This window comes from Cydia strobilella, chromosome 16 (genome assembly GCF_947568885.1).
Source record: "Cydia strobilella chromosome 16, ilCydStro3.1, whole genome shotgun sequence".
Classification (NCBI taxonomy): Eukaryota; Metazoa; Arthropoda; class Insecta; order Lepidoptera; family Tortricidae; genus Cydia; species Cydia strobilella.
The window spans coordinates 13,635,306-13,657,817 of NC_086056.1; the positions used below are offsets into that span (position 1 = coordinate 13,635,306).

General features: G+C 37.1%; 1 protein-coding gene across 3 annotated transcripts in view; it reads right to left on the reverse strand.

Annotated features, from left to right (window-relative positions):
• The window catches only part of LOC134748617 (transcription factor kayak), a 54,066-nt gene that overhangs the window by 17,081 nt on the left and 14,473 nt on the right, over positions 1-22,512 (reverse strand). The window lies entirely within an intron of this gene.

A 22,512-nucleotide genomic window follows, 5' to 3' on the forward strand; every position in this document is an offset into this window, starting at 1 on the left:
TGTACGTAACTCATTAACGCATTGCTAATTACCCGTACTGAGTTCTAATTCTAATAGCGCACGAGATGTCAGGTTAACTTCGAAGAAGCGATTCAGTATGAAATAATATACATAAAATTGTAATTTAATAGATTATTGTATAGTAAAATGCAATCGCCTAGCAAAAAATCCCTTCGCTCAGTCTCAGCTCAGCGCAAGTAGGTAACGTCAAGGTTTCCGTTCATTAACTTACCGTTTGAATTTAAAGGGCGCCTTTGTATATGTTACAAGGAGAATGTTTCAATGTCTATCCGTATTTTGTTTCAATTTAGAGCAAGATGCAACAAAAATATGTATATTTTTGTTGTAATTTACCTCTAAAAAAATACTCGTCTTGTCTGTATTTCTTACAAGTATTTCTTTAGAGGTAAATTGGAAAACACATTGATGTATCATGCAAAACCTCCTCCTTTCTCTTCGATCGTTTAAAAGGGAGAGTTTGTTTTAACAAAAGCAGTGATGCGTGATTCTATTTTGATTTTACAATAAGACAACGACGGGATGTGGCAACATGTGTGACGGTGGCGACTAGCAGGCGCGACATTGACCGCCACACTGCGAATAATAAAACATATCGCTGGCTCCGCGCCAACAGCCCTTCACCTCACCTTTATCCACGCTAAATCATGTACCTAAACCATTACTGCACCAGCTAAAGCTATAGAACACTGCGTTTACTCAAAACGGCAATGTATTAAACTAAAACACGACAGTCGTTTCCACTGCAGTCAATGCCCTTGCAAACCCTTTTCGCAAGCTCCCCCTTATTTATTAAATTTTAAACTGAAACTCGATACGGGAAATTAATTTTCTTCAAGAGTTTTTAGGAAATGATTTCACCGAAATGAGTCATCGGAGAAAGAAAATTGGCCGCTGCCAGTTACCGGGACGACCTTCGTGTTCATGAAAACTGCTCCGCTCCGTTTTCTCGGAAAACCCTCTGAGTCACCGCCGCTCGCGGCGCTAGGAGCGGGTCACTACAGTATTTACATTCGGTCGGCTCGATTCAAAAACTCGATTACGTTGAATGATTCATAATGAAGCTATGAATCAGCGCGCGACACAGAAAATTTCACTTTATACGACGCTGAAAGCTAAGTGGCCGACGGCCGACCGACGTGCCAAATTGAATTCTGCTGCATGATGCCTATTAAATTGCGCAAATGGGCTACACACCTGTGTTGTTAAACGATTGGATAACATCATGCATTACATTCTGAAGGCTAAACTCTACCTACCTAAGATTACCAACAACAAGGAAACAAGAAGACTGGAAAAACTGGTAAACATAGGAAAACAGTCTGCTCTGACGTTTAAATTATAGAATCTCATCCTTGGTCGACGAAAAAGACATACAATTATGCACACGTAAGTCATGTTATTATTAACATATCTAGACGACCCAATAGGACGAGCACCGATGTTTGTTTTGATATCTGAGTTACGTCATGTGTCGTGTCGCGTTGTCGCCAGGGCCGTCTTAAACCATGCTGCTGCCCTTGGGCACTCAAGAATGAAATGTAAAGAAAGCGAATTAAACTAACAACCGACCCGACCCTGCCGACTCGGTTGCTCACTGTTACTGTCTGCCCTTCGCGGCCCCCTGAGAAAGGGCCCGGGCCCCTTGTGCCCTTATGGTAAAGACGGTACTGGTTGTAGCTCAATTAGAAGGCCTCAAGCCTCATAAGACACATGGACACATGTCCCACAATTCAGATAGAGTTATCTAAAGCTGCCGGCGCCTGCGACGCGGACCGGAAACCGTCCGGAAATGGCGGGCATTCCGCGAGGCGCCGCCGACCGCAGACTTCACCGAATTAAAAAAAAACAAATCACTTTTTTGTATGGCAACAATAGCAAACATTTTTTGCGCCTGTACAGGCGAGTACTCGCAAGTGTTTAGTCAGTTTATGTTTGTGTTGGCAGTCGGATGAAGCGATGCCTACTGCATATAATACATCAGGGTTACAGCGGATCTCATGCACCTTATAAAATTTATACATTTATGATTGAATGCGTCGGGAGCGTAGGCTAAGGGTTATCTTCCCTGAAGTGTTTTAAATCGGTATTTATTGTTCTCGCGATAAGAAACAATAACAGCTGCGCGCGGCAGAACAAAGAGGTACAATCCAGACACGTCCAACGACCATGCAAATTATATCGACGCTTTACTGCGAGTACGCCTCTTCGTATGGTCAGGTTACATACATGAGCATTATCTCGAATAAATTAGCTGACTTGTGTCGCAATTACAAAATCGTTGCAATATAAATATTCACATGTTATGTGCGAATGTTTCTTTATTTATATTATCTTCTTGAGAAGCGGAGTTGGGAGAAAATTAACCAAGTGCATACGGCCAGGGCAAAGTCATCGACCTCCGTATCATTTTCCGTGGCAATTAGAGTCAAGTTAGCACTGATTGGTACAGAGTGGAATTATCCTGAGCCCAGTTCGATGCCCACGCACGTGTTGCTTTGTTTTATTTAACTTTTTAATTGCGTCACCCACATCAGTGGCTCGGGTGTTTTCGGTAACGTTCGGCGACGATCGTCCATCGTTAGTTACTGTCGCATACTGAGGACCATTTAGGGTTAAATTTATTGAATTGCGATTGCCTTTTTGAATGCCTTTTTCTTACTATAGTTCTGACTGACATATCGTCTAGCAGATTCATTTTCTATTTTTAGGCTTGTAGAGAAAACATTGCAACAAGACATTGATTTCAAAACATCCGTGAAGCGAAACTGTACTAAAAACCGTTGTACACGTCAATTTTATTAGATAAATTTACACAATATTGACCCATTTTCATAGTAACACGCAGTGGGCAATTTCAGTGTCAATTTTAGTAGGTACATATTTATACGTTTGCACTTTGTCCGCGCCTACTTAAGCTTACATTGTTAAAGTACAGTTACGAGAGACAGACGGACAGACAAAGCCATTGTCTCGTTGACGGTGGTTATGCTAATTTCTTTTGACGATCCGACCTTAGCGGGGTCTTCATTACCTGCCTTATGGATTCTAAGAAAAAAACAATTTACAAAGAATTATGGCAAACATGTTTTTTACATGTTGCGATTTTAGTATGTACAGTTAGCAGCAGAAGTTGCTAAGCGGGCGAGGTGTTCAAAATGATCTTGACGCGATTTTATTGTTAACAGAATAAGAGCGTGTCAAGGTAAAGGGTCATCCATTAATTACGCCACACGAATTTCTAGGTTTTTTGACCCCTCCCCCCCCTGTGTGACAACACTTGTTCAAATTTGGAAAACCTATTTTTTAACGAAATCGGCAAACTGAATAAAGTATTATTTTATTAATATTTTATGAAAATATTTTTGACATATAAGTAATTTTATAACCCAAAACTGAAATTAGTAAAGAAAATTAAACGAGTAAAATCGATTATCGTTCCAAAACTGTACAGTAAGTAAGTTTGAGGCTCCCCTCCCCCTTATCACACAACGTCACATTGTGTGTTGACCCCCTCCCAACCCCTAAACGTGTGATGTAAATTATGGATGACATCTAATTTGAACACCTCGCCCGCTTAGCAACTTCTGCCGCTGACTGTACCAACGACCATAATTATCTGAACATTTGTAAACTTTATCGCAAAGATATAAGATCCACCGAAGGTCAGTTAAGAATTAATGGGTTTTTTTGCAACATTAAGTCACAGATATAATTATGCTTGCAGAAATTTATACATTACCTATACGCTACGAAGTAAGATAACTTTATTATCCTTATCGACTATCTGAGTGCCTGAAAAGTGAGGGTAATGTATTTTAACCTGGTGGAGCCCTGCGTACAAAATATTGTAAATATTTAAAAAAATCAACCACAATTGAATGATGGGAAATACCAAAGATAGATATAACTCCGTAATAGATGGATAACAGTCTAAGGAAAAACGTGCCTCGAAAATCACGAAAATTTGATTCTGGATCAGAGGGCGCTACTAGCTTTGGCCTACTGTCGTATAGATGGCGTTGCCGGTATCGTTTCTTATTTAACAATTTTAACGCATATCAGTAAAAGAACATGGGTTAAAATCATAAAAATAATTAATGCAAATAAAAAAAATGATCCATATTTAAATACATTTTATCGTATTTTTATAAAGCTTCATTTTTAGTTTTAAAGTGTGTCGATAGATGGCAGTGAATTTACTGTGGTTACAAAATCTACTATGACAGTACCGCTCTATCTTATTATATCCTCTTTGGAAATACCAAAAACAAAACTATTTCTTTTCAAAGTCAAAGGAGTAGCATATGAGATAAAAAAAAACAACTGCTACACATGTGTTATCAAAAACTTCAAAGATTAAATGGTTTTCAACTAGAAACATTGTTTATAAGTAAATACTACTAAGCAAATGCTACTTTACAATTGTATATTATTAGTATTCTAAATGTTTTAAATTTATCGCACGCCGGCACCGCCTAGCACGAGATAAACAGAAACACCCATGGAGCGGGGAAAAACCGTTGCTGGTTTTGGGTGCAGCGAGGCTAAACAACGGAGGTACTCATAGTTAAATACTACCTAGTTGCACTAGATACTAGTGCCACTGACTGCGAGTCAGTGGCAAGATTATTATGTTTTTATTTGAGAATTTCTTGGCTTGCTTCCCGAGGATGATTTCAGCAAGCGAACCGTACCTTATCATCATCAGCATCCTTTTTGCTGAGGGTCGTGGCAACACGTCCTTCTATTATATGCACAATGAGGATATAATAAGATAGAGCGGTACTGTCATAGTAAATTTTGTAACCACTTTAAATTCACTGCCATCTATCGACATACTTTAAAACTCAAAATGAAGATTTATAAAAATACGTTAAAATGTATTTAAATATGGATAAATGTTTTTTTTATTTGCATTAATTATTTTTATATGATTTTGACCCATGTTCTTTCACTGGTATGCGTTAAAATTATAAATAACAAACGAAACAGTCAACGCCATCTATACGACAGTAGGCCAAAACTAGTGGCGCCATCTGATCGAGAATCAAATTTTCGTGATTTTCGAGGCACGTTTTTTCCTTAGACTGTATCCATCTATTACGGAGTTATATCTATCTTTGATATGCATGACAGTTGTAATTATGCAATCTTTGATTGTTTATTGTTTTAATTCAAAATATCCTCTAACTGACCCAATAACAAACTGTTGGATAGAACAGTTTGTTAATATAAAACAGTATAAAGGTTTTTATGACCATATAATTAGTTACCTAATACAAAACTACGAATATTGAACCGGGTTTAATTAGGGGTAAATTTAGTAGAGCAAAACCCAAGTTTCTTACGCTTAACTACGTATAAAAAAGTATTAAATAACATTCAACATTATGAAAACCCATTAGAGAACTCCACACCAAGGTATAGTTTCTAATTTATTACAACTATCAACCCGTATTATGCCTAATTAACTGCAAACATTTAATTTTTAGCACAGTAGAAACTCGCTAAAATCGAGTAAAAGTGTGAAGCATTGAAAACAGGGCGGCTCCGGCTTATCGGCGATAGATAGCGGCATCCGAATTGTTTGACATCGCACCGGCCCTTATCACTTCCATGAAACCATCCACAAACACTTGGGAGTTATCGCGAAACGTTTCACAACCAGAGAATACTCGGACATTGGTTACTATCACGCCTGTTTCACCTGCAGCTGTATTATGGATGACATGATAAAAATTCACACTTTAACACTACGCGATTATTACGTAGAAAAATACGACCATCGTATCCGTAAAAAGAATTGATTGTAATAGAGAGGTGAAGTCTAAGAAAAAAACGTGCCCCTTAGTTTGACATCCAAAACAGATGGCGCTGTAGTACGCCATATGTTTTGCGGTCACTGAATTGTCAAACGCCAACTTTTGACAATCAGTTACCGCAAAAGGTAATTGGAGCTGTACAGCGCCATCTCGAACCTGTCAAATTCGAAGCACGAAATTGTCTTAGATTTTACGCATCTTAATCAATGTATCTTTGATACTGGTAACGGCAGGCTTTGGAGGTAAAACTTCAACTTCTAATCACCGAAAAGAATAACACTGGTTGTCTGATCTGAACACGGAAAACAGTTGCGGCACTGAGCCTCCTAAAAGTGGAGATTGGCTCTTTTTTTCAACAGCTTGCTGACCCCTGTATTAGACCAGTATCTGAATAATGCCCTACTCCTGAGGGCCTAACGCGAACCACGTTCGACGTGTTGTCTCCCTGTCACGCTAAGGTACGACTTAACAAGTGCGACAGAGAGGCGGCACGTCGAACGTGGTTCGCGGTAGGCCATCTGGTTCCTGGATTTTTACCGGCTATACGTTCTGAATTTTGTCACGCACATTTTGGGCTGCCAACCGATCTGGTTTCCGTGAAATTGTTCCAGTTTGTAGCCTGCTCGAAAAGGCCGTCAAGTCCGGAAAATATGGGTAAGATAGTTGTACAAGTAAGATATTAGGGGATAACGCAATTTGTGTTTAGTTTTGAATAAGTATATACACTCTTGATCCGACCTTTCTCAAATTTTCAGTTTATTCTCTTCCAATATTACCTATCTACTACTATTTGACATTCCTTTGAGAAATATTTGATTAGCATGCTTAGTCACGAACATAATGCTTAAAATGGAAAGTTTCTGTTGCAACAAATATATAATAAAATATTAGTATTTAAAGAGGCCATTTACCTTCCTGGGTAAATTCGCACAGTTTCGTGATACTTCACACCAGTAACTTTCCTGTAAAACAATTAACTTTGTTGGCGCGTGAAGGTCGCATAGGCAAATGAAATGAAACCTCGTTTCCGGCAGCGTTTCAACGTCTGTCGCCAGTTTGGCATTATGCCCAAGGATCTTGGTCTTCGTGTGGTAGCATAAGAATGACTTGACTTTTAATGCGCTAAATTTATTATAACCTGTTGATAGCTAAGTAGCTAACCTACAAAGGACCCATCTTGGTTAAGAGGGTTAGTCGAGAGGCAATGAATGTGAATTACATAGGTTGGGTGTGTTAGCAATCGACCTACAAGTGCCACTAAAAAAGGTACCCATTGCTTTACCTGTGGGTATCCCAATATTCCCAATACAAGATAATAAACATGACACAACTTGATTAGAAAAACTTTAATTCCAATTTTACATAAAATATGAACTTCCAGAAATAATTTCATATTATAATGCCAGAAAGGGTGAATCCCGTAGCCTCTTGCCTGGCTGACAAGATGTCATCATCATCATCATAATTATAACCAAGATGTACTAGTACAATGCTGAACAAGGTCCTTGCAAATTTTTCATAAACTTGAGGCACATAAAGGTGGTTAATTTTTGTGCATCACTGTGATAAAGATATGTATTAACGTCGTTAGTTCCATGAAAAACTGTATTTTATTATCATTATATTGATTACATGTGAAGTGTTATTGATACTTGTCTAACCTAAATATAACATTCATTATTATCAATCTGATAATCAGACATGTTATTGTAAGAGTGCAATTTAAACGGCGGCGCGCCAACCTGCATTCAATTCAATGCATTGATGCAGTTTATCGTTGATTTAACGATAACAAATTAAACATGAATATTGTTTTGGAAACAAATGAAAACTGTCAAATACTTTATTTAATTTTCAGTTAATTTTTATAAGTGAGAACCTGTAATTGGCTCTGTAATTCTATTGTAGCTTTAAAAATGTTTATAGCTGTTGGTTTTCCATGTATGAAATAAAAATAAAAATAAATAAATAAATAAAATAAATTTGTATGTATGTACACTTTATTGTACATAAGACAGATTACAAACACAATAAAAAACAAAATATATACAAAGGACTTAACTTATCCCTTAACAAATTTAGAAAAAAAGACGTAATAATTAAATCAAATGTAAATAATATATGTAGAATACAAGTACATATTCTTAAAATTATTTCACTTTTAAATGTATGCCCTATCCTCTAAGTTCCAAGCGCATTTTTTTATCGAGAAACTTCAAAGTAAAAATTCGAATATGGAAAATAGGTTGTATGCTTCACCGTTCACGAGGCCTATGTTGAATAAGTTTTAAATCTGATTCATTTAAACCAACAGCAGAGGATCTGCCCACATGACGATAGTAAGCTTTGCTTATCTACGAGTTCATCCATCTAGCAAATGTGACAATTAGAGGCACATTTGAGCCCACGGCGGTACAATGGCGATGCAAATATCGCGATTATGGCAAGGTTGACGCGCGGGTTCGTTCAACTGACCGCGAGCGATGACACGCCGCGGCGTCACATGTGCACGCGCTGATCCAAAACCGGCGGAGTGTGATCTTTCATTAGGAATAGTTAATGAGAATGGTAAGGTCACGCATATATTGGCCCTGAGGCGTTTGCTTGAGTGATCGGAATAACTTAAGCCTCTCAACAGCCCAAAAGCAGAGGACATCAAAATGTATAACTTCCGTGCGTTATTAATTGTTTTAGAGTACCTATCTTCTAATTAATTAAAGACTGACAGTGTCGTCAGGTCACATGGCTTATCACGAAAGTCTACGTACGACTTACGAGTATGTTAAGATACCTGAAACTGAAAGCTGAAAATATTTAAAGTCACCGTGACAAAAAAAAATAGCAAATATTTTTACAAGTCAGATGACCGATAACAGGACACGTGGATTGAGGCAACCAGGGTAAAAATTCTAGAAAATTTACAAATAATGATGCAATTCTGCGCAAACTAAAATGAAGGAAGGAAGATAACAACTCGCGTGGGGAAGCCCCGCGCAATAATATAAACAAAGAATCAAAGTTGTTTTAAAAATATTGAAACTTACCAAATTCCTTTAACTGCAATCCCAAAGCACAACACAAATCACGATGTATAACAATTTCAGTACAAAAAACTTCACAAAACTTGTCGAAACCTGATACAAACAAACGGTACGCGTGCGCGCAACGAAAACAATCGAGTGACAGATGTCGGGCCGCGTCGGAAAACCCCTCGGAAACTACGCGCTCAGTGCAAATATTACGCCTGGACTGGACAAAGGTTTTTGTTAGATAAAGCCGAGCCAGCGAACACAGGCGCGCGGTCAGCGGTAGACCGTGGAGTGAGGCTCGCGCGCCGGCCCCGCCGCCGTCTGATAAGCCTGGCGCGACGCCCCCCGGCGACGCCTACGGCGGTGGGGACCCGGCGCCGCTGCACCGAGCACACCCTCGCCACCGCCACCGCCAGACGGGCCCCCGCGCTATGCACCTACGCAATTTCAAAACTGCACAGCAGAAAATCAGCTTTCCACTCCTTAAAAAGACGAGGAAACGGCGATTTCGAAACGGCAGCCCAGATATAAGAGAACAATGAGGCGCGAACAAACGCTGAACCTTTTTAGTATCCTCCTAATTGGGTTCGCAGCGCGGCCGGCAGAAATTCAATATGCAACGCGATCCGCTCACCACATAAACGGAATAATTGAATTAGTGCGAGCTTGTCAGGCACGAGCAGCCGCCAGGCCTGGCCCGTGCCCACCTATGTAGCAGTGTCGAAATAAGGTAATTGCTTTCGCCCCACTAAGGTTAATCTAAATACAGTACCGACCTCTTGCTTAAAACCGCAAAACGAAAGCGGCAGCTCCATGAAATCTACAGTATAAATAGTTATTGCCCATAAACTAGCTGCTTTATGCAGTATAACCATTGCAGCGGTTCTAAGTTGTTCAGGTATACCAAATAGGAAAAACTGACCTTTAAACGACTTGGAAACATAAAAGGGGAGTTTATTTCATGTGATCATATAGTAGCCCGCATTTTTATATTGAACTTATCAAATCAGTAAATGTTTTATTAGTCGTTGAAAAGAACTCCCCAATCTCCCCCTCTCTCAATCCTACGTTAAATTAATCATCTTTGATTAAATTAACTTAAAAACGCTGCAAGCAAAATGAAGGTAAACCAGCCAAGTAATATATTATGTCATTATATGCATTTCATTTCCAGTAATACTGAACGAAAGGAAAAAATACTGGAACATCAAATTGCATGTGCAGACTAGACCGCTCGACCGCAGCAAAGACAGAGAGCGATTGAGGAAAATTATCAGTTAATCTATTTACTGAACGTTTAAAAAGATGTTCGTAAATATTTACTTAAGAAAAATTTGCACAATAGATATCAACATTAATAGTAAATAATCTAATATCGAAGTAAGGTCGGGATTGGGAAAAACATGATGGGTAATATCTGTTTATTAATGTACAAGGGGAGTCAATTTAAAATGAAGTGACCTTTTATTCATTCAATTTGATTTACGAACTGCGTAGGAGTGGTAAAATACAAAATTGGATTCCGAGAATGGCAAACATGCGGCCATTCGGAACAGATTAATTTTGATGCTCAAACGCTCATTGGCCAGCAACCGAACACTTGTTAAATATTGTTGACAAAGAAGTTGCGCCGTGGCGGACTGTTAATGACTTCTAGTCTAATGACCACGCCATGTAATTTTGAATACCTGTTCAGTTAAATCGTAATATTTTAATGAGTAGACATTGCAAAATTCATATATTTACAGTTAACAATAAACTTAACACTATTGTTTCGCTCAACAGTGAATTTCCACGTAACAAAATTCCATGCAATGGAATGTCGTTAAGTTGAAATATTGCTCGTCAATAAAAAGTTCGCGTCGCACGTGATGGTGTATGGGAGGAATCTGGAAAAAAATATTCAAATAACATTGAAGTTGAAGCCGCAGTCGTAAACATTTACGAGTGCATTACTCTCGGTCGGCGTGTCCGTGTAAATGATGCTTCAAACGAACAATTTATGCCACATGAAAGAATTACTCTGTCCAGCGATTCCTCTTCATTTACCTTTAAATTCTCGGACACATAAAATCACAATCAAAGCCCTTTACAGGGAAAGATGATTGAGCACAGTATAAAAAAGTACACCGTCCATTGTGTCCATTAAAATATTTATATTTGTGTCACATAACTCAACATCAACCAAAAAATTTGGTCTGGTTAGGCCCACATTTATTATGAGATTAATCTTTTCAAACAATTTGACCTTTTCATCTGACGAGGGTTCATTAAATAATGGCGTCGGTATTGGTGGTGAGGTTATTGTGCCGTCTATCACAATTTTTGTAGTAGGCGGGCATTCAATCCACGTGTATGATGCTCTTTGTATTGAGGATTAAGCTAGGATAGCCAAATCGATCTCATTTCTGATAAATGTTTCAAACGTGTCATGCTCGAATGACCTGTCATGTGAACCGCCCAGCGATTATGGTGGATAATATAATAATTGAATTCCAAGAACGGTGTTGTTATCATAATGAAGCAAAAACACCGTCGACACTATTAAAACATGTACGTGTTATATTAGTTTGTTACGATCCATATTATTACCAATATCAAACACATTTGTCTATTCTACACACTCGTATACTGTACGCGTGTAATATTTTGTGTAAAAACGTAACCTAGCTTAGCTGCGAAAGGAAAAAACTGCCACATTATCAATCACATCAGTATGCAGTTAAACAAACGTAGTCCTTGTTACATTTTATGTTCATGATGTAATGCACGTGCATGACATCTTTTAATAAGGCGAGGCGGAAACATAGAAAATGTTAGTAATCCAAAGAGCCGCGGGCACGATTCTTGTCCATAATCGGAACAAGGACTTAGCAGCTGCTGTAAATATCAGTTCCATGCTTATTACTGTGACGTAATTATTATTGCTTCGTGAAACAAAGAAAATTAAGTTCGCGGCAATGCCTTTGTTTCAACTGCGCATAATAGGTTGTTTAATATTTTATAATGAATATTTGTTATATTATATTAGAATAACCAGGTGTTCTAAGTTCTAATTAAGTATAAGTAGAGATAAGGTAAAAAAAGTCACGTGTAGAATGTCCAGTGGTGTGGAATGCAGACCGAGCCGATATGATGAGTCACCGTCCAGGTCGGCAAGCTTCGATACCCTAACGGACCTCCCAGGCCATCTTTTCGGAAGCCGACGATGCAATATCGAGTACCGTTCCAATAACCCACGGGACACTTTTGTGTATTCTGACAAAAAGCCACAGCTATATTTTCGCTTCTCTTTGTATTTCAAAGAAGGGTCTCGCATTGCCGTTTGGGAAGTCTCTGTTGGAGGTAAACAAAGAATTAAGTGGTAATAAAGGCGGTAAAATTGGCGAGTTTTGTACCAAGAATAAAGTTACAATAGGAGATAAAAGAGCCGTTAAAGATCGTTCAAATAACTTGTACAGAATTGCATCTATTTTGTCCGGTAAGCGAGCGTAGCTAAAGAGTACAATACTCGGACCGCGCATCAATCAACGACATATTTTTTGACCTTTTAGAATCATTTTACTTTCCACTACATTACATTTGGAACGTGCATCGAAGTGACCTATTATTCTCACACTCGAGGATAATTTATACAGCATTCTAACCGACAGTGATAAATGTAAACATTTATACATAAATGTTCGAATGGACGGTATAAACAGGAAGCTTTTTCCGTAAATGATACTGTATTATTTACAGCTTTGAATTGAATTATAATAAAATATGTAATTGAATATAATTGTAAAGGACGTCACAAAGTCCACTTAATTTATTTTAAGAGTTAATTACCCAAAGACATTCCTCATTCGAACAGGCATAACATACGAAGTCATTAATTGTATTCAAAATTAAGGATATGCCTTACCCAGAATTAATTTGCGTCATTAATAATCTAAAAGCACAAACATCTTATTTAAACGGCAATATTGAAGAGCGTAGAAAATCCATTTCAACACGCCAACAAAAAACGTGAAAGCAAAACCGAGAAACAGACCTTCCGAGGGGCAATAAAGAAGCGAATTACAAGGGAAATCAGCAAGGCGATAATGTTCGTCAACGTGGGAGGTTGGTTATGGTTTGACAGCAGACAGCGCGCAGGCGCGGTGACATAGTGCAACCACGGCCAACAAAGCTGCGCCACGGAATTACGACTCTACCGACACTTTCCGCCCTAGACATGAAAAGACGCAACTAAGATGAATTCCCTTCCAAGATACGCTCTTTGTTTGCTGCTTTGTCGGGCACAACTGATGTTCTCAGTGCAGAGATAGACAAATGACCCCTGTCATTTTGTTTAGTTGAGCTCCTTTTGTTTATTTTTTTTCCTTTTGAGGGTTACGAACCGGATAACAACCCTAATCCTCAACTATAATGATTAAGATTTATTGGAGTTTAAAATCCAAAAGCATGTTAAGAAAAGAAACAAAAAACCCGACAAAAAGTTGACATGTTGGTATGTCGCTACTAGAGAAGTTCTTAAAATTCTTTCTCTACATAGACGATTACCTAATTATTTCCCTAAAAAAGTTATCAGGTACAGCTTAAGTGCGTGTCCGAAGTAATGTATTGTAGACAATAGAAACACTTTACGAAATGGTCGGAGGGACAGTTGCTGTGGTTATCTGGTCGAGTGGTCGTAAAGAAGTCACTTGGAACTTTACTACTGTAAGTTTGCGTGAAAGCTGATTTGAGTTTGGTATGCGGAGCTACCTTTGGACTTTTGAAATAATCAGGAGCTGTTATATTGTTGTCGAAGCTTGACGAAATTTTTGGTTCAAATCTGAAATTTTGTGGTTTAATAAATCATACATTAAGATGTGATAGTTTATTATTCAAGTAGATTTGAGTTTGGTATGCGGAGCTACCTTTGGACTTTTGAAATAATCAGGAGCTGTTATATTGTTGTCGAAACTTGACGAAATTTTTGGTTCAAGTCTGAAATTTTGTGGTTTAATAAATCATACATTAAGATTATATTATGATAGTTTATTATTGAAGTAGGCATATTACAATGCGCTTATGAACGTCAAATTTTGAATTGTTGAATTTCATAATAATAATGTAAAAAAATGTAAAAATTTGTAATTGTAAAAATATTAATATTGGGATAATTTTATGATAAATTATAATTTAATATAATTTAAGCTGGTGAATAATGTATAGCTGTTAAAATATAATTTAGACTAAGTATTATTTAAGTAACTATGTTGCTATGCCCTAACGGGTGCATGTTGTAACCTAAGATATAAATAAGACCTAATGTAAACACATGTATGCAATAAATGATATGACTATGACTATGACTATGAAATAAAGCTACACGGGCTCTAACCCTACACCTCTGCCTCGAGAAGATTTAAATCCCCACTCAATTGGAAAAAGTTGGTATTTGTATAAAAAGTAGGTTAAAAAAATAAGAAAGAGCACTTTCTAAGACCAATCAAAAATCTACTCTTTGGTCCATATCATCTCTACAGAAAAGTATGTCTGCATAAAAACACGCATACCCAGCAATAATAACTGTTGTTAATATTTACAAAAGACCCAAAATTTAATATGCAAAGAAATAAAAGAGTATCAACTTTCCGTAACAAAAAATATCAACACATAAGCTTTCAAAATAAAATACAGTAGTCTACGTTATATATTCTTGCGAACAAGCGACGCTAATTAAAAAAACACTAACGAAAAATAATATTCTTGCAAAATTATTATAACGTTATAAATCTCGGTCAATAAATCTAAACTGACAGGTGTGCAGAAGCTGGCAGGCCAATAAACTGGTCATTACATCGACCGTGTCATCGTTGTTTTGTGTTCGCTAACAATTTACTTCCGATGCTCTAGCTAGGCGGTGACTCATAATTCGCAGAAGTCTATCTGCTACGCAATCCACTGTCTTAAATCTCAATGTTGATGTAACGCGATAATATGGGCACAATTTCTGACAATGGTGTGAAAGGTTGTCTTTATTATGTTAATTATCTGACCCGATTCACAGTCTTCACAGACCTTTGCACTGTTTTTGTTAAATACCACATTGATGTTGATGATCAAGAACATAAATGAGTCACACCTGATGGTTGATGGTCTCCGATCAGTGCAACCCCAAGGCTGTCACATCTTATGCACGTGGACTCTTATTGAGTCTTTAATTTCCTGAAAATACGCTGTGTTGGTATTGTTAATACAGCGCAGCTTCAGAAGCTTCGACGACCTTTCTTCCAGAAATAACATAACATATAAAATAATTAAACATTTGTAAATAATTTTAGACAGAACAATCTCATCTACGTTCATCTACCTACATACAACGTAGAGCCACCGTCTGTAGACATTCCTAAGTTGTCAACACTGCCAAAAAATCCCAGTAGTTATCACCAATTTCAACAACCAATGTAGTAGTAACTAATAGTTTCCTGTTACCAGCAGGTGGTAACAACAAGATAGTTAACTACTGGGAATAAACACTGACTATAGTCAATTTGTGTCCAAGACAGACCTATCAAAAGACGTCTCCTTGGTTCCACATCAGCCAACTCCGTCAATTAGGTATGTAACTAGAGCAAATTGTCCACATCCGGGCCGTATTAGCTGGAATCATTTAATAGGTGTCGGACAATCAAACATCTGCCGGGGTCAATCATTACTTAAATCTGTTTAGCGTGTCAATAGACTTGATAATGTATAGTTAAAATTAATTAAGATCTCTGAATGTTACTTAAGTTAAGAGCTCTACCTATTTCATGGTGTTAGAAAGTCCACTGGGTTAAGTGGTTTTGCATCAACGTCTTTTCCTCCATGAAAGTCACTAAAGTTTTTCGAAAATTATAAACATTTTGTTGGTCAATATAGGGGTATATTCTTAATGGGTTTCCAGTAAAACGTTCTTAATAAAAATAAAAACATATTTCTTTTGATAAGATAATGATTTCCGTAGAGTTAAGGTAATTTTTTCATGCCCTTTGAAAAATTGTTAGCTTATCTGTTATCACTATCAATGTTATCACCTTTTAACTCATTAACTATTCAACAGAAAACGCAACATTAACGCTTAACTTAATGAGTTTTATTAATCCAAAACATATTCCTCAAGAACGCTAGAGAAATTGCGATAACACTAGTAATTTTCTTGTGATGATTTAGAAGGTCCCTTGGCTTTTAGAAATACTGCCAAAGACTATAATAAGTTTTTGGCAGTATTAAAAATATTTTAATAATTAAGATATTTTGCCCATATCATGAGATACACCGACATACGTAATAGAACGTAATGATCATGGAGACTATATAAGTAATGATACCGACGCTATCCATAACACCTATTCTATCTCAACACACACTAACAGCCGTTTGAAAACCATTTTGAATTTGGAATTTGTTGCGTGAGAATACGGTAATGAGTGAGTAATTGGAGCATCTAAAACACCCAACAAGGTATGGTGCGTGCGTCCAGCCGCGTTGCGTGGGGGGATTCCCCAACATCGAGGAGTTCGTAGAACGCGCGCGGATACAGGAGAAATTGCTCAACGCAAAGTGGGTCAAGTTAGCCGGACTCGACGTTTCGCAGCAAAGGTTGCCCCGACGTCGGCGCCGATCGGCGAATCCGGTTGTGCTCTTGCGCAAGCTGTCTTGTTTATCAGATCGCTAAAAAGATCGAGACAATTTGCAATGCTAGAGTGCATTCCAGATTTAAAAGCTTAACGTGAAGTCTCTACTAATGGCTTCGATACCTGCGAGGGACAGTTTACATCGTTATGAGGTAATCCATTTATAATGGACATGGTTTTTTTTACTAAGCTGGAAAATACTGGTAAAACCCAAGGATTTCATTCATACTTTGCAATAACAACGAGTTGACGCAAATCATCCTGTGGTGAGTGACGCAAATAACAACAATGGTCCTGTTTTCGTATTACTAAGTAGTCGATAAATTGATTAAGGATATATGAACAGTGGAGTTTCAAATGCAAACATGTCCTATATAATGGGAATGGGTATTAAGTATAGCCAGTATAGGTATTGTAGGCCCATTATGGTTTGACAAGTGGCATTAACGAACAAAGCTGAATCACTTGGCTTACCACAACTGATACGAAGTTAGACTTACTTTCCTCCTCCTCCTCCTCCTCCTTTACTTTACTCGAAGGAGATTGACTTTAAAACTATCCGTCTACTATTGGCATGGCATTACGAGTATGTACTTAATTTTAAAATAATAAACCTAATATACCGTTAAGAGGAAAGGGGACGGCCGTTTCTCCATACAAACGTAGTCCCCATGGAAAATATTTTTACATAATTTAATGTATAATATAACCATATCTATGCCCCTAAATTTGACTCTTTTCGATTTTTTGATTATTGTAAAAACTAGGAGCAAAACACAAATTTCATGCAATTTTTAAATGCTCCTCTTTTAATATTTTTAAGAGCCAACAGGAGCCGAGACCAAACTCAATTTTGAGATTTGAAAGAGAATATCGTCGTCGCGCTGACGGGGGCGGTACCGCGTACCGAGGGACTATCCCAGTGTGTGTGGTGCACGCACACCGACGCGCACGTTATTTGCGCTCCTCGCCGGCCTCACGCCGCTCGCGTTTTTAGTAACTAAATTCAATATCCTTCTACAACCTGCAATCTAATTAACATTTCGAGTTACAGAATAGTAAAAAAACATAACATAACATGGACATACAAGAAAACATTGTTGTATAAAAACATACAAGATAACGGCTGTTAAATTAATCCAATTAAATATGATAAACAAAAATATTAAATTATAGTCGTGAGTATTTTAAAAGTAAAACTCCCTTATACCTTGATTTTAAACAAAGTATTTTACTTATAACTTACTTGGTTCGTATGAATTAGTGACATACCTAATTAAAAAAGAAAGCTATAACTCCCGCGGGAACAATATAGGCCTTTTCCCTTCAGTACACCTGCATGAAATAAGATCTTTTCGAGCAAGCGTCTTGAAAAACAAATTTGCCGCTCTCCGGCTCCGTTGAATAGAAAAAAAGAAAGCCTCAGGTTAGATAAAATTATCATAATAAAGAAACATGTGACATGTGATATTTCTTACTTTGATGTAATTATACAGTTTTATTGATGGTCCGTTTTTTTATTTATGTGTCAGATTTTGATAAAAATAGGTATAAATTGAAGAGCTCCTAATTCTGATCGGAATAAATATGAAACCCAATAAATAAATAAATAATAATAAATATTAAATCAATATTATAGGACATTCTTACACAGATTGACTAAGTCCCACGGTAAGCCCAAGGAGGCTTGTGTTATGGGTACTCAGACAACGATATACATAATATATAAATACTTAAATACAAATAGAAAACACCCATGACTCAGGAACAAATATCTGTGCTCATCATATCATATCATCGAACCCAGGACCATCGGCTTCACAGGCAGGGTCACTACCTCCTAGGCCAGACGACCGGTCGTCGCCCAATATTTTGGGACAATAGTCTAGTCTACAAAAGGTTCAAGGTGGTGAAAAAAATAGTGTAAGCTGTTCGCATAAAAAAACCGCAAATCGATGTACAGGTTAGCCGTTTGGTACACGTATATACTAGTCAAAACAAAAATTTTGACCCGCAGTTCCTAAAAAAAATTCCCTTAGGAGGGGAGTGCTGAAACCTTTTTTTGTATAAAAAAAAACTTTTTTTTAAACCTATCGTATACTTCTCGTCTATCATACGAAAGGGCTTTTTGAAGCGATTCTGAAAATATACCACATCATTGCATTTTAGCCATTTTTAGGGTTCCGTAGCCAAATGGCAAAAAACGGAACCCTTATGGATTCGTCATGTCTGTCTGTCTGTCGTCCGTCCGTATGTCACAGCCACTTCTTTCCGAAACTATAAGAACTGTTGATTGCTGAGTGGAGACCATTTCAGCTTCACATCTCTATTTCTACTGTTTCGTTTATCTTTGTCTTGTATTTGCTATATATGTGTTGTATTGATGTGTTGTCTGAATAAATGATTTCTATTCTATTCTATTCTAAACTTGGTAAGTAGATGTATTCTGTGAACCGCATTAAGATTTTCACTCAAAAATAGGAAAAAAAAAAATTTTAGGGGTTCCCCATACCTAGAACTGAAACCCAAATTTTTTTTTTTTTTCATCAAACCCATACGTGTGTGGTATCTATGGATAGGTCTTCAAAAATGATATTGAGGTTTCTCATATATTTTTTTTCTAAACTGAATAGTTTGCGCGAGACCGAGAGACACTTCCAAAGTGGTAAAATGTGTAACCCCCCCTCTAACTTCTAAAATAAGAGAATGATAAAACTGAAAAAATATATGATGTACATTACCTTGCCAACTTTTACCGAGAACTGGTTTGAACGAGATCTAGTTAGTAGTTTTTTTTTAATACGTTATAAATCGTAAACCGCAATTTACCTTTCACTCACGTTTCACATAAAAATACATTGTTTAAATTGTGTAATGTACGGAACCCTCGGCGCCCGATTCCGATTCGCACTTGGCCGGTTTTTTCTTAAATTGAAAGAAAAAGAATTTTCAAAACATACCAAGTTTGGGCTCCTCCAGATACGATATGGCTGATTTTTTTTGTACAAATGATACGTGATATCCTTATATGTAACCCCAAAAAAGCAATAAAAAATTTATTTAGTTTTTTTTTTTCAATACAAAGTGACACAGTTCTACTTAACCCTTTAACTTGACCCCAAACTTGGTGTGTTTTGAAAATTCTATTTGTTTTAATTTACAAAAAAATGGCTAAAATGTAATGATGTGGTATAATTTTAGAATCGCCTCAAAAAGCCCTTTCGTATGATACCACACACGATAGGTTTTTGGAAAAAAAATATGTTTTTTTTTTTTCATACAAAAAAAATGTTTTAGCATACCCCTCCTAAGGGATTTTTTTTAGAAACTGCGGGTCAAAAATTTTGTTTTGACCTCTTAGTATGCGTGTGCCAAACGGCTAACCTGTACATCGATTTGCGGTTTTTCTTTGAAATTGGGCTTGTACGGCTGCCACTAATAGAGATACTAACTCCTAAAAATACGTATGATACCTCATTGGATTCAGAATGATGTCTAGAAAAATGTATTCGAAGCGTTTATTCCCACATAAAAAAAGTTCAAAGCTATTAACAAAAAACGGCCAAGTGCGAGTCGGTTCCGTACCATTACGCAAAAAACGGCAAAAAATCCCGTTTGTTCTTTGGGAGCCCCACTTAAAAAAATATTTTATTCTGTTTTTAGTATTTGTTGTTATAGCGGCAACAGAAATACATCATCCGTAAATATTGCAACTTTTTAGCTATCACGGTTCACGAGATACAGCCTGGTGACAGACGGACAGGCAGATTGACAGAGACAGACAGATATTATTTTAAAGGTATTAAATATTCTTTTAAAAATTAGGAAATAATATGGTGTATTTAAAACATATCATGGAAAATACTACGGTTATAAATTGATATTATGTAAAGTAATTTTTTCAACAAGTTAGGCAATTATTAAGTAACCACATTTTTTTCGAACTTTCGTCTTTGTTGTAAATTTAAAAAAAAGAAAATAATTGGCGTAAGAAGTATTTCGCCTCGTGGAGCCCCTTTCATGAGATCACGTCACAAAAGTTTTAATAAAATTAATACTTTGTTTAAAATAAATTTTTGAATAATAGTGAAAATTGTAAAATATAAAGCAATATAATAATACGTACTTAGAACTGATACTTTTCTAAATAAAGAATGAATAAACTAAATTGTGTAATTAATTTTTAGTGCAAATCACCACAATTTGCTTCTAAAGAGCAAATCTGTGACCAAAAATTATATATAGTTTTAATTTTTCGTTCGTATATTCAGATTTGTGTATGAAAATGTGAAACTATTATTTCTAAAATAAATTATTCGTCCCTAATTTACACAAAATTTATACAAAATTTGATCTCATATCAAGAGATAGGTAGAAATAGAGGCAAACTGGACCGCAGAAGCCGACTTTTCCCCCTCCCTTTTTGGGGGGTAGCCAGGACTTAATCTCGTAGCTAGTGCGTCAGCTCAGCTTTGTATGAACCAAGGAATAATAAATAGTGTTAAACGATATCCCCTGAGGCCAAAGTGCATACTCATTTTACTTACTTCGCCTACTAAGAGGCAAATCGCGACTTTGTTATGGTTTATCGATAACTTATCACATCACTAGATTATCGACTTTCAATGTCGACTATTGCCCATCACTTTTCTGTCCGTGTACGTATTTAGAAACTTGACCCCGCCCCTAAAATTAGTGCGATAAGGACAACTGCAGCTTAGGCGAAAAATCCTGCGTAAAAATCTCAAAAATCGAGGTTTCGTACTCGACTGTTTCCTCCTCCAAAACTTAAGCAATCGTAACCAAATTTGGAAATCTAAATGATTATGAAATTGTCTGTGTCGGACTGTTTTGATTTTTTGGCTAATTGATACCAGTTTTGAATACCACGCCTCTCATTGCGGCATAGTCAGTGAGGCCATTTTTGGCCATGTTTGAAGGGCTCTAGCGCCTTAAAAAACAAAAATATCAAAAAAATCAAAACACACCGACACAGATATTGACAATATTAATCTGTGTTGAAAAAATCATTCCTCTAGCTTCAAAAACCAGGGAGGAAACAGTCGAGTACGTTTGTATGGAGAAATGACCACTCCTGTTGGCTCTTAACTACTACATCTATGCTAATACTTCTACCTCTAATAATAAAAAAATCTAACTTAGGGCATAGATGTGGTTGATATACAACAAATTGTGTCAAAATATTGTCAATAATGTTAATATCCAGAGATTGAGGACTACGTTTGTATGAAAACGCGATTTCGCGAGGATCCTTCACATTCGTCTTAAGAATAAATCCAAATTCATTTTTTAGAATTGAAGTTTCTCATCTAAACTATTCCGTAACTTCCCAAATCCATATACCTCTAGTTTAGTCTTTGTATGTAAAGCCATACCGCATAATTACAAAAAAAATATCATCAACCTCCTTGACGCTCAAGCCAAGCCCACCATTATTGACCATTATTAAGCGATAAAAAAAATCAGATAGCTAAGTCTACTTAAAGCTCAGCTCATCCTGCAACACAGGATCACAAGTAAAAAATTGTACAGTGTGACACACACATAAGTACAACATTTTGCTGCAGATCACAGTCAAACCAAGATACTACAGTGGTAATTAAGAATGTCCCAATCAAGCTGGCAATTGCGTAAGCAAAACATTTACCCTCTGAACTGATGCAACGTAAACGTAAATCTTGCAACTACAGCCATTAAGGCGAAATATTGAACTTTTCACATAAGGAAAGTAATCAAGGCGCAAATTTCCAAAAGTTAAGTTAAAGCAATCGAGGTCAAGATGCCGAGTTCGAGGAATCGCCGTGGTGGGGTCGACGCATTGACGTCACCGTGAGCGTGACGTCTGGTGGCGTGAGCAGGGACAGAGAAAGTGAGAAAACCCGACAAGTGCTAACATGTCATTTGTAAACCTATTGGCTAGTTAGCTATTTAACTAATAAAAGTGATTTTTCTATAAAAGTTTTCCAT